Source organism: Lathyrus oleraceus, chromosome 2 (assembly GCF_024323335.1).
Source record: "Lathyrus oleraceus cultivar Zhongwan6 chromosome 2, CAAS_Psat_ZW6_1.0, whole genome shotgun sequence".
NCBI classification, from domain to species: Eukaryota; Viridiplantae; Streptophyta; class Magnoliopsida; order Fabales; family Fabaceae; genus Lathyrus; species Lathyrus oleraceus.
The window spans coordinates 436,645,975-436,661,103 of record NC_066580.1 but is presented as its reverse complement, the minus strand read 5'-3'; the positions used below and the strand labels follow the sequence as shown (position 1 = coordinate 436,661,103).

Below are 15,129 nucleotides of genomic sequence, written 5' to 3'. Positions count from 1 at the left end.
TGAGTATTCTGTAATGCCTTTTGGTGTGACTAATGCGCCTGGAGTATTTATGGAGTACATGAATAGGATTTTCCATCCGTACTTGGATCAGTTTGTGGTGGTGTTTATTGATGACATTTTGGTGTATTCGAAATCTGAAGAAGAGCATGCTGAGCATTTGAGAGTGGTTTTAGGAGTTTTACGAGAAAAGAAGTTATTTGCTAAACTGTCAAAGTGTGAATTTTGGTTAGAAGAGGTTAGTTTTCTTGGTCATGTGATTTCAAGAGGTGGTGTTGCTGTTGATCCTTCTAAGATAGAAGCGGTATCTAAGTGGGAAGCCCCGAAGTCAGTTTCTGAGATAAGAAGTTTTCTTGGACTTGCAGGTTACTATAGGAAGTTTATTGAGGGATTCTCTAAGTTGGCGTTACCGTTGACAATGTTGACCAGAAAGGGGCAAGCGTTTGTTTGGGACTCAAAATGTGAAGAAGGTTTCCAAGAGTTAAAGAGAAGGTTGACTACTGCTCCTATCCTGATATTACCGAGTCCGTCGGAACTGTTTGAGGTTTATTGTGATGCTTCATTGTTGGGTTTAGGTGGTGTGTTGATGCAGAATAAGCAGGTTATAGCTTATGCTTCGAGACAACTGAGAGTTCATGAGAAGAACTATCCGACACACGATTTAGAGTTGGATTTAATTGAGCAGTTTAGAGATTTGAGTTTGGTGTGTGAGAGTACTCACAATAGTGTTAAACTGGGAATGTTGAAGTTAACAAGTGGTATTTTAGATGAGATCAGAAAGGGTCAGAAATCCGATGTGCTTTTGGTTGATAAGTTGAATCTAGTGAATCATGGTCAAGGTGGTGAATTCAGAGTTGATGAGAATGGTGTTTTGAGATTTGGTAATCGGGTGTGTATTCCGGATATTACTGAGCTTAAGAAGAGTATTCTTGAGGAAGGACATCGTAGTGGCTTGAGTATTCATCCTGGAGCTACGAAGATGTATCATGATTTGAAGAAGTTATTCTGGTGGCCGGGAATGAAAAGAGAAATTGCGAGTTTTGTTTATTCCTGTTTGACTTGTCAGAAGTCAAAGATTGAGCATCAGAAGCCGTCTGGGCTAATGCAACCGTTGACTATTCCAGAGTGGAAGTGGGATAGTATCAGTATGGATTTTGTTTCTGGGTTACCGAGGACGAGTAAGAATTTTGAAGCCATTTGGGTGATTGTTGACAGATTGACGAAGTCGGCTCATTTCATTCCGATCAGAATGGATTATCCGTTAGAGAGATTAGCCGAGTTGTATATTGAGAAGATTGTAAGTTTGCATGGTATTCCGTCGAGTATTGTTTCGGACAGAGATCCTAGATTTACATCGAAGTTCTGGGAAGGTTTGCAGAGGGCTTTGGGAACTAAGCTGAGATTGAGTTCTGCATATCATCCGCAGACTGATGGTCAGACTGAGAGGACGATTCAGTCATTGGAGGATCTTTTGAGAGCTTGTGTTTTGGAAAAAGGAGGTGCTTGGGATGTTATTTGCCTTTGATTGAGTTTACCTACAACAATAGTTTTCATTCGAGTATTGGTATGGCACCGTTTGAAGCTTTGTATGGTAGGAGATGTCGGACACCTTTGTGTTGGTATGAGTCCGGTGAAAGTGCTGTGGTTGGACCGGAGATTGTTCAACAAACTACAGAAAAGATTAAGATGATTCAGGATAAGATGAGAATTGCTCAGAGTCGTCAGAAGAGTTATCATGATAAGAGGAGGAAGTCACTTGAGTTCCAAGAGGGAGATCATGTGTTTCTTCGTGTTACTCCGATAACTGGTGTTGGTCGAGCTTTGAAGTCGAAGAAGTTGACACCTCGATTTATTGGTCCTTATCAGATTTTGGAGAGGATAGGAGAGGTAGCCTATCGTATCGCTTTACCGCCGTCGCTTGCGAATTTGCATGAGGTTTTTCATGTGTCTCAGTTGAGGAGGTACATTCATGATCCGTCGCATGTAGTCCAAGTAGATGATGTGCAGGTGAGAGATAACCTGACTGTTGAACATCACCTATGAGGATCGAGGATCGAGAGTTGAAGCAGTTGCGGGGTAAAGAGATCGCCTTGGTGAAGGTAGCTTGGGGAGGACCAGCAGGTGGCAATGTGACTTGGGAACTGGAGAGTAAGATGAAGGAGTCTTACCCAGAGTTGTTCGCTTGAGGTATGTTTTCGAGGACGAAAACTCTTTTAGTGGGGGAGAGTTGTAACACCCCGATGAAATTAAGATAATTGTTTAAATTAAGTTAATATTTTATTATTAATTAATTAAATAATTAGAAAATTATTGGATTATTAATATTATTATTGGGATAATATTATTGGGTTTTATTATTGGAGTATATAAGTTGGAATTGAGAAAAATCCCATTTTTTTGGTAAAAGAGTTATTTTTCACGTGAAAAGGGAAAAGAGGCAGAAAGGGAAAAGGGCCAAAAAGCTAGAGAACGAAGGTTGAAGGAAGGAAAAGGCTGGAGCTCGGAGGCTGCCGGATTAACTCAGGTAAGGGGGGTTTATCATCGATTAAAGGGTATTATATGATAATATGTACTGGGTAGTGATAACCATTGGTTGTACCTCTGATTAGATTGATGCATGATGAATTTGTGAAATATTGGATGAATGAAATTGGATGATAATTGAAAAGAATTCGTAGGAATTAGAAGGGATAATGTTAGGATTTGTGAAGATGAATAGGATATGATTCGTGTAGATGATATGGACGATTATTTTGTGTAATTTGGACTGTGGAAGGTTAGATCGGATAGGTTTCGTAACAGAGAAAGCCATAGCAGATCTGAGAGTTCTGGTTTCTGGTCATACGCGTATGGCACTAGGCAATACGCGTATGAGATGGCTGGTACGCGTATGGGGGAAGCCTTACGCGTATGGGTGAAAAAGATGATATTTTGAACGTAAACTGGTCTCTGTTGGTACGCGTAATGGGAGATTGTTACGCGTAGCATACGCGTATGAGACAGGTGATACGCGTATGAGTTGGGCGAGGAAATGCGCAATACGCGTATGAGAGTGGGCATTACGCGTATGGGATTGGCCAGTTTTGGGCAATACGCGTATGGAAGAGGCAATACGCGTATGGGCAGAATTGTGTTTTGCTGTGCTACTGTTGTGCAGTTTGTGGTTGTTTAGGCTGAGTGATGCGACTTAGCTGAGATATGATGTGATAGGGATCATTTCCCGTTGTTTTGAGTGGCATAGGTATTAGTAGAGTGTGCTAATGCTGTGTTTGCTTTTGTGGCATGACATGATATGCTTTGTGATTAATTATGTTGATGATGTGTGATGGTATACGTGATGATGTGAATGTATACATTTGTGAATAGACTGTATTATGGCTTAGAGTGTGAGCATGTGTCTATTCTTGATTATTGTTGATGTTGCATTGCTAGGTGATTAGCATGCATATTGTGGCCTTCGGGTGGTAGCTAATTCCCATGGTGAGGAATTAGTGAGTTTAGTCATTTTTGGACTGTTGTTGATTGTTTGCATGCTAGGTGAGTAGCGTGCATTTCATGGCCCATTTGGGGTGGTAGCTAATTCCCATGGTGAGGAATTAGTGAGTGAGTCACTATGTCTCAAATGAGTGGGACTAGTGAGCTTGGTAGCCGTGCCTGGATTTGGACGGTGAGGTTGAACTATATGTTCACAAATAGTCGGTACCGCATGCATAGAGTCTCATTGCATAATGAATGTGTGGCATATGATATGATTGGATGTATTCCAGTATCATATGTGTGTTGTGTGTTGTGTTGTTAATGATTGAATATGATGGAGAATTGTACTGTTGAGTATGATGTTTGAATGGATATTACTGTTGCTGAATGCGTAGTCTAATTAGGGTGAATTAATGTGTTAATTACTTGGCATTACATGTTGTTCTATAATGCTTATTATATTGATTGAGGAACTCACCCTTACGCCTATTTTTCAGGTAACGAGAAATGAGTTGAGTAGAAGCTTATGCTTGGAGTCTAGAGTAGTTTCTTATGGGTCATGCTCTGATAGATGTAACATCGGGGAGGGGATGTTTTAATTAAATTGATATTGGTTGTTGAATGATTTACATGTATTGTGTTACATGTTTTACATTGAGTTGAATTATTCCGCTGCGAATTATGCAAAAGAATCTTATTTTGATTTAAATAAATGAGCATGACAGGATATTTTGATAAATGAAGTGAAATGATTGTGTGACACCCTTCGGGGCATAATTACTCTGATGAATATATGTGTATTTTAATTATAATAATTTGGGGTATTTAGAAGGGTGTTACAGGTTTAAATATATAAAATGAGATATGACGAATAAAGAAAATTATACAATGTAATATATAATGTCTATATTGATTTTCACCAACCAAGTGTAACATCATTAATATGTGTAATTCTACTTGGGTCGGCTTCACTGTCATGAGTTCCTTGAAAATGTGATCTTGGAAAAGTCATATTTGTAAAATTTTGAAATGGAACTCTCGACTGACTGTTTATAGTGCGAGATGTTTGAGCTTGTTTCTCTTACTCTTTCCGCCGCCTATAATTTTCACGTCGTCTCGACAAATGGTGTTCTCTTTGCTCGTTGCTCATATTTTGTCTCCTCTTCCTTTCATTTTCAGCCTTTCTTGCACTTTGTTGTTGACTTGATATTTGACGAGTATTATTTTCCATTTTATTAATGTATTTGCCAAACACGTATGTAATTTATAAGCAACATAATTTCATTAATTATGTTGAAAAATAGTAGTAAATATAGATTTGCTTAAAAATAAATATATCTTTTTAAAAAAAGTTACTCCAAAAATGATATTTGTAAAATATATGTTAAAAATATAAATCTAAACTAAAAAAATGAAAAATACGAAGAGGAAATTATGCAAAATAAATTAAAAATGGATAATCAATAAAAAGAAACATGTTGGAAAAATAAATAAAAATATTTCATATTAACTAAGCATTGAAATGTAAAATGGTGTGAGAAATTGAGTCAGTACTACTTGAATACATTCTCATTTTCAGTCGCAAGTAATAAAAACCGATGAGCAATGAAGAACCATATCATATCAAAGAAAGCATCATCGCAATTTTCCAAAATAGTAAATTCTATTGATGTAACAAACAACGTACAAATGCGATGCAATATTCTTTTCATACATTGTTCAAATTGTATGGAGAATTGAAATATGTACAAAGTATTGAAACATGATCTATAATGGCGGAAAAACATCAAACAATGATGTAAAGAGTAAAACAAAATGTATGTACATGTAATCTTCAAGCCGAAGATATCAAAATAATGTAATCCGAGAACTATACCGATTCCTCTACATAAACAATTGATCGAAAACCGATATATCATCAAAAGATGATCTGACATAAATTTTGTTCTTCAATGACTGGCAATTGGGAACTATACTGAATCCGCTGCAGAAACAATTGATCGAAAACTGATATATCATCAGAAAATGATTTGACATAAATTTTCTTCTTCAATCACTACATATCATAAACTAAATAAAATTAATTATGCGCGTTATAAGTTATCAAAATAAAAGCAGTAATTTATCAGACAAATTCATGCAAACAAATTGTTAAAGAAATAATTCAAAAAGAAAATAGTGACAAAAATTGGAGAGAAAAAAAAGAAAGAAAAAATACCATTATACTTTGTCTGTCCCTCCCTTATTGTCTTTGATTTTTTCTATTTACTATTATACTTTTTATGAATTATGAATTTATGATATACGATGTCTTGTTGTGGTATGCAGTTACCATTTAGTAAAACTGTAATTCACAATAACATTTGGCAACCGTTTTGTATTATTTTTTATTTGGTAACTAATTTTTTTTTTGTATTTTTTTTAATTTTAATAATTGATAGTAATTGTAACAATTGACAAAGGATAAAATAGGAAGAAAAAATGCTAACCCATTTTCGCCTATTCCCTTTATATATACTAGCGTTCAGACAGGCATTCCCGTGTCCGTCTGCCCGCATTTTTTAACGCGCACAACAGAGAAAAATAAATGTCTGTTTTTCTTTTTATGAGGTTTCTATTGTACGTCGCATTAAAAATAATATTATTACACTTTGAAAATAGTAAACAAAGATATTCAAAATTATATTGAAACATGCAAAGTATTATTGATATTATGTAATCAATGGCGTTCTTTAAGAGGAATGTTGAACATGAAATCTGTATTCGAAGTATTTTCTTTTTCCTGCAATGTTTTTTATAGTAAAGAAAAAATATAAGACTCTTAAATTAGAATTTTTTTTAGATAAAAAGATAGTAAAATTAATAGTAAGTAGTGTAATATAGTTTTTTTTACCTTGTAAAGATTCGAATCAATTCTTCATACATCCCTTTGTCAATGCGCTCTTGAGATTTAAAAAACTATAAATACATGACGAAATGTCATATCATCAAAGAAATACATTCAAAAATTTGACTTGTTTGAATACAATATGGTCTATTGTGACACAAATAAATGTATACCTGGAGAATGGAGATACTTTGTTTTAGTCTATATTTGGTAGAACAACAACTATGACTTATTTCTGAATTACCTGGATTTCTGGTAAAAAAGGAAAACAATGGACTTAGTAAATAATTATGGTTTTATTTACATAAACCACTAATAGAAGTTAAATTCATGCATTCAAAAATATTATAGTAAAAATATTCATAAATGAATAAAATAAAAATTTCTCCATCCTTTGAGATATTATTTCTCTTTTCACCATTTTCCAAAGTTGTGTTTTATCTAATATCGCTGTGGAGCTCCAACCGACATAGTAAATTTTTAGACGTTTGACCTGTTTCAATAAGGATGATAAAAATATTATTGAAAGAGTGGTGAAAATGCAAGAAACGGTTTTTTATACGTATTGCGAAAAATATAAATACACCTTATTGTCGAGTTTGCCTATGGATGAAATTGTTTGTTCATCCTTCCATGTGTTCCATTTATCTTCAAAGTCTCCTATCTAAATTATTGCATAAGAATAGTGAGAATAAGTATGACCCATTTGTCTAACATCTATAACTATATATAAAAGGGGATACAACTATAAGTATTACCCAATTGATATCTAATAACATCTATAACTATTTATAAAGGAGATAGGGGATTTTGGAGTGGCTTATTTTCATTTCTTAATTGCCCTCGACTTCTATTTATAATTAACTAGTTTATTTTTTTGAATTTGATAATTACCTTTGTATTTGATAACCACCTTTTATTTTACCATTCTTATCCTTACCAAATAATTGTTATTACAAGTTGGTCTTTAGTCTTTTTGTGTATAACTGTAAATGCAGTTTCTCAAACTACATCCCCTTGACTTCCTCTCTCTTGATTTTCTTCTCACTCACTTCTCACTTTCCACTGGATGTACGGTTTCTCAACAGAAAAATGCAATTGGCAAAAACAAAGAAACTGCATGCTATGATGAAAGACATTAGATTGGAAAAAGTAGAGAGGATACATTTCAGATTTTTTTGATAAGAAAAGCACATGCATGTTATGAAAATGAATTATTATTTTAAGAAAGAAAACAATTGTGCATCCTAATTTCTGAGATTAAATAACAAAAATGTATTGGGATTCTCCCCTGAATGTATTAGGACATGCAACTTCACTAGGTACCATGAATGGTTTCATAATCCTATTAAGAAAGTATGGAACACCAATTATTTTGTCTTTAGGTATCCAGATCTTCTTGGATCCTTTAGTGTTAGTCCTATAGGGTTTCTTGTCCATCAATGTTTGAAACTTACAAGTTTTTAACATTGATCAATATGTGTGTATCATGCCCTATTTTTTAAGCAACATGAACATACCACATAGATTGGTGCTTATGGAGTGTGAACTTTAATAATAGGTTCATTCTTTGTACACAAATGACTATTCTTTGTTTTCACCAACACCATAGGTCATTAAAGCTATATTTGTTGGACATGTATCTCCAAACACAAAAGGGATCATGAATTGCGTGGGTCTAAAAAACGATGTTCAATTGTAAAAATCTTGATATATAAAAATGTTTAAATTACTTTTTTTTTTAAAAATCAAAATAAATAAAAGAAAGAAACTCAAAGAGACGAAGAGATGAAAATACAACAAAAGAAAATAAATAACTGAAATGTAAAAAAATATAGAAATAGAGAAATGCACCATCGATTTATACATGTTCAACCTAATCATTTGGCGTACTCCTGTCCCCAAGAATTTATTCTTGAGAGTTTCCACTATATGAGATGTGAATTTTTTATAGGTTATACCCCACAAACCTTCTTACAACCAAATAAAAGAATTACACTGACTAATTCTTAAATCAATCAAGAGATTTTGCACCAGGCTAGTCTCAGGACCAAATAATTCTGTAATTCTGTAATCTTTTTACCCTTTCATCTCATGCCTTCTGTAAATCTTTCTGTTTCCTTGTCACTTTACAAGTGAGAAAACAAGATTAAGAATTTGTTATGCTGGCCTTTGAAAATCATAATCAAATCACTCAGCAGATGCTTCCACTTTAGACAAATGGAATAATAAAAGAGACTCTTAGACCCCTTTGATTTTTTGATGATTAACTATTTTTTAAACACTATCGGTTGTCTCCTTCCCACTGAACTTGTTACTTTTTATACTATAAGTGAAATCCAGTGATTGGATAATACGTTTGAGATCTTGAGATGTTCGGCAGTGGTTCAGTTTGTATACTCTGTATGCTTAATCATTATGTTTGAAAAAGTTAAATTGATCACCTTGTTGTGCAATAAAGAGTACTTTTTGTTTCATCTTTCATTGGAATTTGTTTTTGGTGAATGAATGGTCAGCTGACCTGCGTCTTTACACACTAAGGTAAAGCCTCTTTGTCTTCAACGAGATTCTTTTGTAAGCTTTAGCCATGGTAGATTTTGATCAAGACATTCTGTAGAGAGACTTACTTAAGATAAAAGATGGAAAAATCATTCAGCTCAATGCTGTCATCATAAGTCATAACAATATATATGTTGAAATTCATTTTAGTGAAGCCTCTCTTTGTGATGAATGATGTCATCATAACAATTTATCTTTTGGGTCAAGCAAAAACTGGGCTAGATATAGTAAAGGGATGGGAGAATTCCAATTTTTCAATATTCAAAATTTAGGCTAAAATTGTAGGACTTTACCCCTAAGGGAGTCCTTCCAAAAATTCTCAAAGGCTTGAGTTGCCTCAAGCCTAAGAGGGGGTTTGGAAATAGTTTTCAACCAGCAATAGACGCGCCTCGGTTAGAACCTCACTAGCTGCGTCATTGCCCCAAGCGCAAAGATGATATTGAATGTAGATTAAACTTCTCTTTATATAATTTTAAACTCATCTAATTCCTCTCATAAGCAATGTGGGACTAAGAATATCTGCGGTCAAATAAATAAACTCAAACAAAAAGTATAGGTAGTTGGTTATTAAAGGTATGGTGATAAGGTACATAAAAAATTACGGGTATATAAAAATCATATCAGAGTAACCTTATTTCAGTACCTATAATCTGTCATTTACTAGTACTAAACAGTTGTAAGTGAAAGCATAAATGAATAAATCGGTTGAATTTCTGCAATAGACACTGTAATATTAAACTAAAATAGAATTTTTTTATTAACGACTTCAGTACAAATATTAAGAAATCAGTGTCAAATTTATTTAAGAAACATTGCTACAAATATACACAGTATATATAAAACAAGCCTGTTATAATATTTATAGAATTAGTGCCAGCACAAGTGTCTTTAAAATTAAGATGAATACAAAGATATATTTGTTTCCATATTGATGATGTTTGCATGCCTATTATGTTTTTCTTGCAGATCTTCATCTAATTCAGAAACAAAGAAAGAGGTCTGAACGTGTTAGTTTTGCAAAGCCAGAAACAAATATTTAGTAACTTCAATTGGGAGGGGGCCGCGCGAACGCAGGCCCCCACAGCAACAAATTATGATGTAGGCTCCACCACTTGGGTAGACCTTAGGCTAGCACCCCTCCTAAGTGCAATGGAGGTCACTTGACTAGGCCATAGACCTTGATGATCATCCATTGACCCCATCCAGGTAAGTATGTTACAATGAATCACACACTTGTTCTTTATACCTTATGTTCTGTACTATTCACTCTAACAATTCCGATGTGGTACTTATTGTGAACATATATTTTGAAAGCGGTATGTATTTATATGCTGGCATCACATGTGAAGAATTTTACACTAACTCCATTAGAATGCAAATAGAAAAACTTTATATAATAATATTGCAGTTAATGATTTTTTTTTCGCTTCTTAATCTCATTTTTCTTTATGTTTTTCTTGAACAATTCTGTTTTTCAAAATTTAAGCTCTAACTCCTTGAATGCCTAGAGGATGGATACCTTGAAGGCTTACATGAGTTGAAGGGTGCAGTGGTGTTGAATGTTATTTATGTGTTGATTATGCATTTTATTTGTCTCTTTTCCCATCTTTTATGTTGTATCAGATAGTACATTGTTTAGTTTTAGCTCCTTGAATATGAGTATTTGTTTTTGTGCACATTACAACTATTCAATAGTTGCATCTTTTCTAGAAATTAAAGTTTTTTATGCTAAATATGCATTATTAATGTTTGACAATAAGTAATATAACAAAGCTGGAAGAATGAGGAAGAAAGGAAATGAAAAGATATTAGGTGGAAAAAATGGTAAACAAAAAGTTTCTAAGGAAAGGAAGAAGCCGTAATGGGTTTGAATTTACAAATTGACGACGAAACAGTCGGTGAAGGTTGCATGTTTGGTGATGTATCTGAAAAAAGGACAAGCAGGTTAAAGAAATTTTGTTTGTATCGTTTAAATGATGATTTTGTTCGTTATTGTAGAGGATTTATTTTTAGAAGCAAGTAAAAGAAGCAAGGTATGTGTAGAAGATTTATTTTTAAATTTAGGTTTAAAGACAATCAGATGCATGGTAGCAGAAATGCATTTTGTGTTAGAAATAATTTCGAAAAATAATTTGAAATGATTTCATATGAATGAGAAAGAAGCATAAAAATATTTGTTTCCATATTGATTAAGAAATGTTTGAAATAAATTGATGATGTTGCATTGCATGTATGTTTTGTGGGTTTCAAATGTTGTGTAAATGTTATAAATTCTTTTAATTACATAGATGAATTTAATGTTATCTATTAAGCAAAGTAGCTAAGCCACCTCCTCAACATTTTCAACGTTCAATGGTAGTTTTTCTTATTTTAAGTATATGGATTTAATCTTATTTGGCTAAGGAAAATATATTTTTTAATATCTTACAAATAGAGATGAATTGAGGTTTTTTAATTTCATTCATTTTTGTATTTAGTTGGTCTAATTTTGCCTCATGAGCCCATTATGATAAGTTTCTTTTAATTAAACTTGCTATAAAATCTTAAGTGGTTGAGAAAGTAGCTTCCAAAATACTTATTTTCAATGGATGATACATCAGTGCAGTAACGCGCAATATTTGGCTATAACTTTAGAATTTTCATTAAGTAATCTTCTTTGATTACCAATATCCTTCAAGATACTTATTTATGCATAATTTTCCTAAGCAATAAAATTAGAATCTAAATTACATAATGCTAGAACACATTTATTTATTGAAGTTATGACAATCAGTTCTTCAGAAAGATCGAAGTATTAGGCTGGATCTTCCTTTGCCTAGTCATGTGTTTCAATATTTAGAATTATCAATGGAGCAAATCTTAAATAAATTTATTCAATGTGACCGCAATAAGGACCTAGCATGTATACTTATAAGATAATAACCTTAGTATCGCTCATCATGTATCCTAGATGTTCAGCCTACACTTTATTCTACACAAATCATAATTAATGTTCAAGGCCTATTATTATTGTCAGGCTTAAGCATTTTTCAAATGTATCATATTTTCAACATCAACTTATTTTATACAATCAAAACTTAAACTTGATTGTAGCCTAAAAAAATATTTCTATAGCAATATGGTCATAACTCATTACCAACTTCCAATACATGATAGAATATCCGAGAATCATTGTTTCCTTTTAACAATTTTGTAGAAAACTCAATTTGCATAGTGCAAAACTATACATGTGATGACAACATGAACACATATGATATTGATACACATTTACAGAAAAGATTTTAATAAAAATAGATGTATGTGCAGACCTAAACATTAAAAACTAAATTGGAGGGGTTGCACAGACACAAACTCTCACGTCAACAAATTATGATGATGGCGGTTCTATTTGAGAACACCTTAAACTAGCAATACTCTAAAGTGAAATGAAGGTCATTTGTCTAGGTCATGTTTCTTCATGATTACTATTGATCCTATCTGGGCAAGCATGTTATATATCTCATGATCCATATTATTCATGCTAAATATAAATAAAAATACAAAAAGAAAAAATAGAATTTATCTTGTTAAAATACTCTTTATTGAAGGTCTTAAACAATTTTTATTGAATGATAATTAGTTTCAGAATTAATATAAAGAATTTTAACTATTTATGGTGTCAACAATTATAATTATAGAGGAATAATAAAGATTAAATGAAATTCCAATCAACAGGCATGAATTCAATGATTATGGATCATCAACCTTCACACTCTCGCCTCGAAATAGTCTTTCTTTGCTGAAATTTGGGAACCCTAGTGTGCAACCAAAAATAGAACCCTTAAACCTTTGTCTTGCTTCTTATTAAATAGGTGTTAATAATGAGCTTTTAGGGTTGAAACAATATTAAGAACAAGCAAAATTTCCATTGCATTGCATGTAACATTGTCATAGTTTATTTGTTGTTTTTTTCGTCCTTTTACAATCAGAGTTATACTTCAACTTCATCATGAAAATTATAACTATGTACGGTAGCTTTCATTTTCCATTGGTTTCACTTCGATTAGAATTAAGAAACTCTATATATGATCAACATAATGCACACTTGTTAAACATATAAATCAAACAAATATGTTGCACCAAGCATTAGGTATGTTGTGTTATCTTGTTTTACTTGTCCGACCTCTGTCAGATTTTCGTAACGCGTCGTGTTAATGTGTTTGGCATTGTCCATTTTTCCTATTAGCTCTCAATGATGATTGCTTCATCAACTCATTTTGTGCATAGTATTATGTGTTCCACGTTTAATGTCATTTTCCTTATTTCTTTAAAATATTTTCTCCACTTTTGTGCGCCACACTCGCTCTAGTATGTCACTATAACTCTTACCATGTAAACATTGTATAACTTTTTTTACTAGAGTGATTTTAACTTGATTCAGTCTTTTCACAATACTTTGAATCTTGTCATTTTTTGCTATGTTTCATGCAATGTTTGCTAAACATATAATTGAAATACTAATAATAAACTTTTAAGAAAATATAGTATGACAGAGTTTCCTCGCCCTTCATACCTTTAGAATAACCAATAAAGACACACTTCACAACCTTAACATCAAACTTGTCTTACTTAATACATGCAAACACCAAAACTCCAAAGACCTTGAAAATAAAGTAGTCAACGAGTTTCGCACTCCAAACATACCTATGTGAAAAAAATTTGATTATATTCATCATTAATATCAAGTTAAGTTATACTTTTTACAAACCATCCACGTGTTCTAAGTGGAGAATACAAAACTATTATTAAAATTTTCTGATACTAGAAAACCAAAATTTTGAAATTTATGATGCACAAATGTTATTCCAACAAATTATGATGTAGGGTCTACCACTTAGGTGGACCTTCTTCTACTCGCACCCTTTCGTGAACACCTATTGACTCCATCTAAGTAAATAAATTATAATGTTTCATACACTTTACTTTTATATCTTATGCTCCATACTTTTAAAACTTATAATGTGAGACTTTATCAAACATAATTTATGCTCAGTTGTCACCATTTTATACACCAATACACATATTTTTCATTATCATTAGAATCAAATAAAATATATAACCAACCATTGGTTTCACTTCGATTAGAATTAAGAAACTCTATATATGATCAACATAATGCACATTGTTAAACAACCATATCACACAAATATGTTGCACCAAGCATTAGGTGTATTGTGTTATCTTGTTTTTACTTATGCGACCTCTGTTAGATTCTCGTAACGCGTTGTGTTAATGTGCTTGGCATTGTCCATTTTCCCATTAGCTCTCAATGTTGATTGCTTCATCAAATCACTTTGCGCATAATATCATGTGTGCCACATTTAATGTCATTTTCCTTATTTCTTTAAAATATTTTCTCCACTTTTGTGCGCCCCACTCGCTCTAGTATGTCACTATAACTCTCACCATGTAAACATTGTATAACTTTTTTTACTAGAGTGATTTTGACTTGATTCAGTCTTTTCACAATACTTTGAATCTTGTCATATTTTTGTTATGTTTCATGCAATGTTTGCTAAACATATAATTGAAATACTAATAATAAACTTTAAAAAAATATAGTATGACAAAGTTTCCTCGCCCTTCATACCTTTAGAATAAATAATATAAATACACTACACAACCTTAACCTCAAACTTGTCTTACTTGATACATGCAAATGCCAAAACTCCAAAGACCTTGAAAACTAAGTAGTCTACGAGTTTCCCACTCCAAACATACCTATGTGAAAAAAATATTGATTATATATCAAGTTAAGTTATACTTTTTACAAACCATCCACGTGTTCTAAGTGGAGAATACAAAACTGTTATTAAAATTTTCTGATACTAGAAAACCAAATTTTTGAAATTTATGATGCACAATAGTTATTGCAACGAATTATGATGTAGGGTCTACCACTTAGGTGGACCTTCTTCTACTCGCACCCTTTTGTGAACACCTATCGAATCCATCCAAGTAAATAAATTATATTGTGTCATACACTTTACTTTTATATCTTATGCTCCACACTTTTAAAACTTATAATGTGAGACTTTATCAAACACAATTTATGCTCAGTTGTCACCATTTTATACACCAATACACATATTTTTCATTATCATTAGAATCAAATAAAATATATAACCAACCATTGGTTTCACAATAGTTATTGCAACGAATTATGATGT

At 32.6% G+C, this 15,129-nt stretch overlaps 1 long non-coding RNA gene and 2 other non-coding genes across 16 annotated transcripts in view; 1 reads left to right on the top strand and 2 right to left on the bottom strand.

Annotated features, from left to right (window-relative positions):
• LOC127120074 (uncharacterized) overlaps positions 1–15,129 on the top strand; it is a 124,135-nt gene that overhangs the window by 32,236 nt on the left and 76,770 nt on the right. For 6 of the 14 annotated variants that reach the window (XR_007803068.1, XR_007803062.1, XR_007803067.1 and 3 more), the window contains exon 3: positions 9,887–10,126. The exons of 4 other annotated variants lie outside the window; for them this stretch is intronic. This is a non-coding gene — a long non-coding RNA (uncharacterized LOC127120074). Of the gene's footprint in view, positions 1–9,886; positions 11,131–15,129 lie in introns of those variants that run through there. 4 more of the 14 variants (XR_007803064.1, XR_007803055.1, XR_007803065.1 and 1 more) reach the window with 4 other exon arrangements.
• Positions 9,206–9,355, bottom strand: LOC127124346 (U4 spliceosomal RNA). Its single transcript, XR_007803893.1, has one exon. It is a non-coding gene; the product is annotated as a U4 spliceosomal RNA (small nuclear RNA).
• Positions 9,974–10,134, bottom strand: LOC127124158 (U1 spliceosomal RNA). The gene has a single exon (XR_007803785.1). It is a non-coding gene; the product is annotated as a U1 spliceosomal RNA (small nuclear RNA).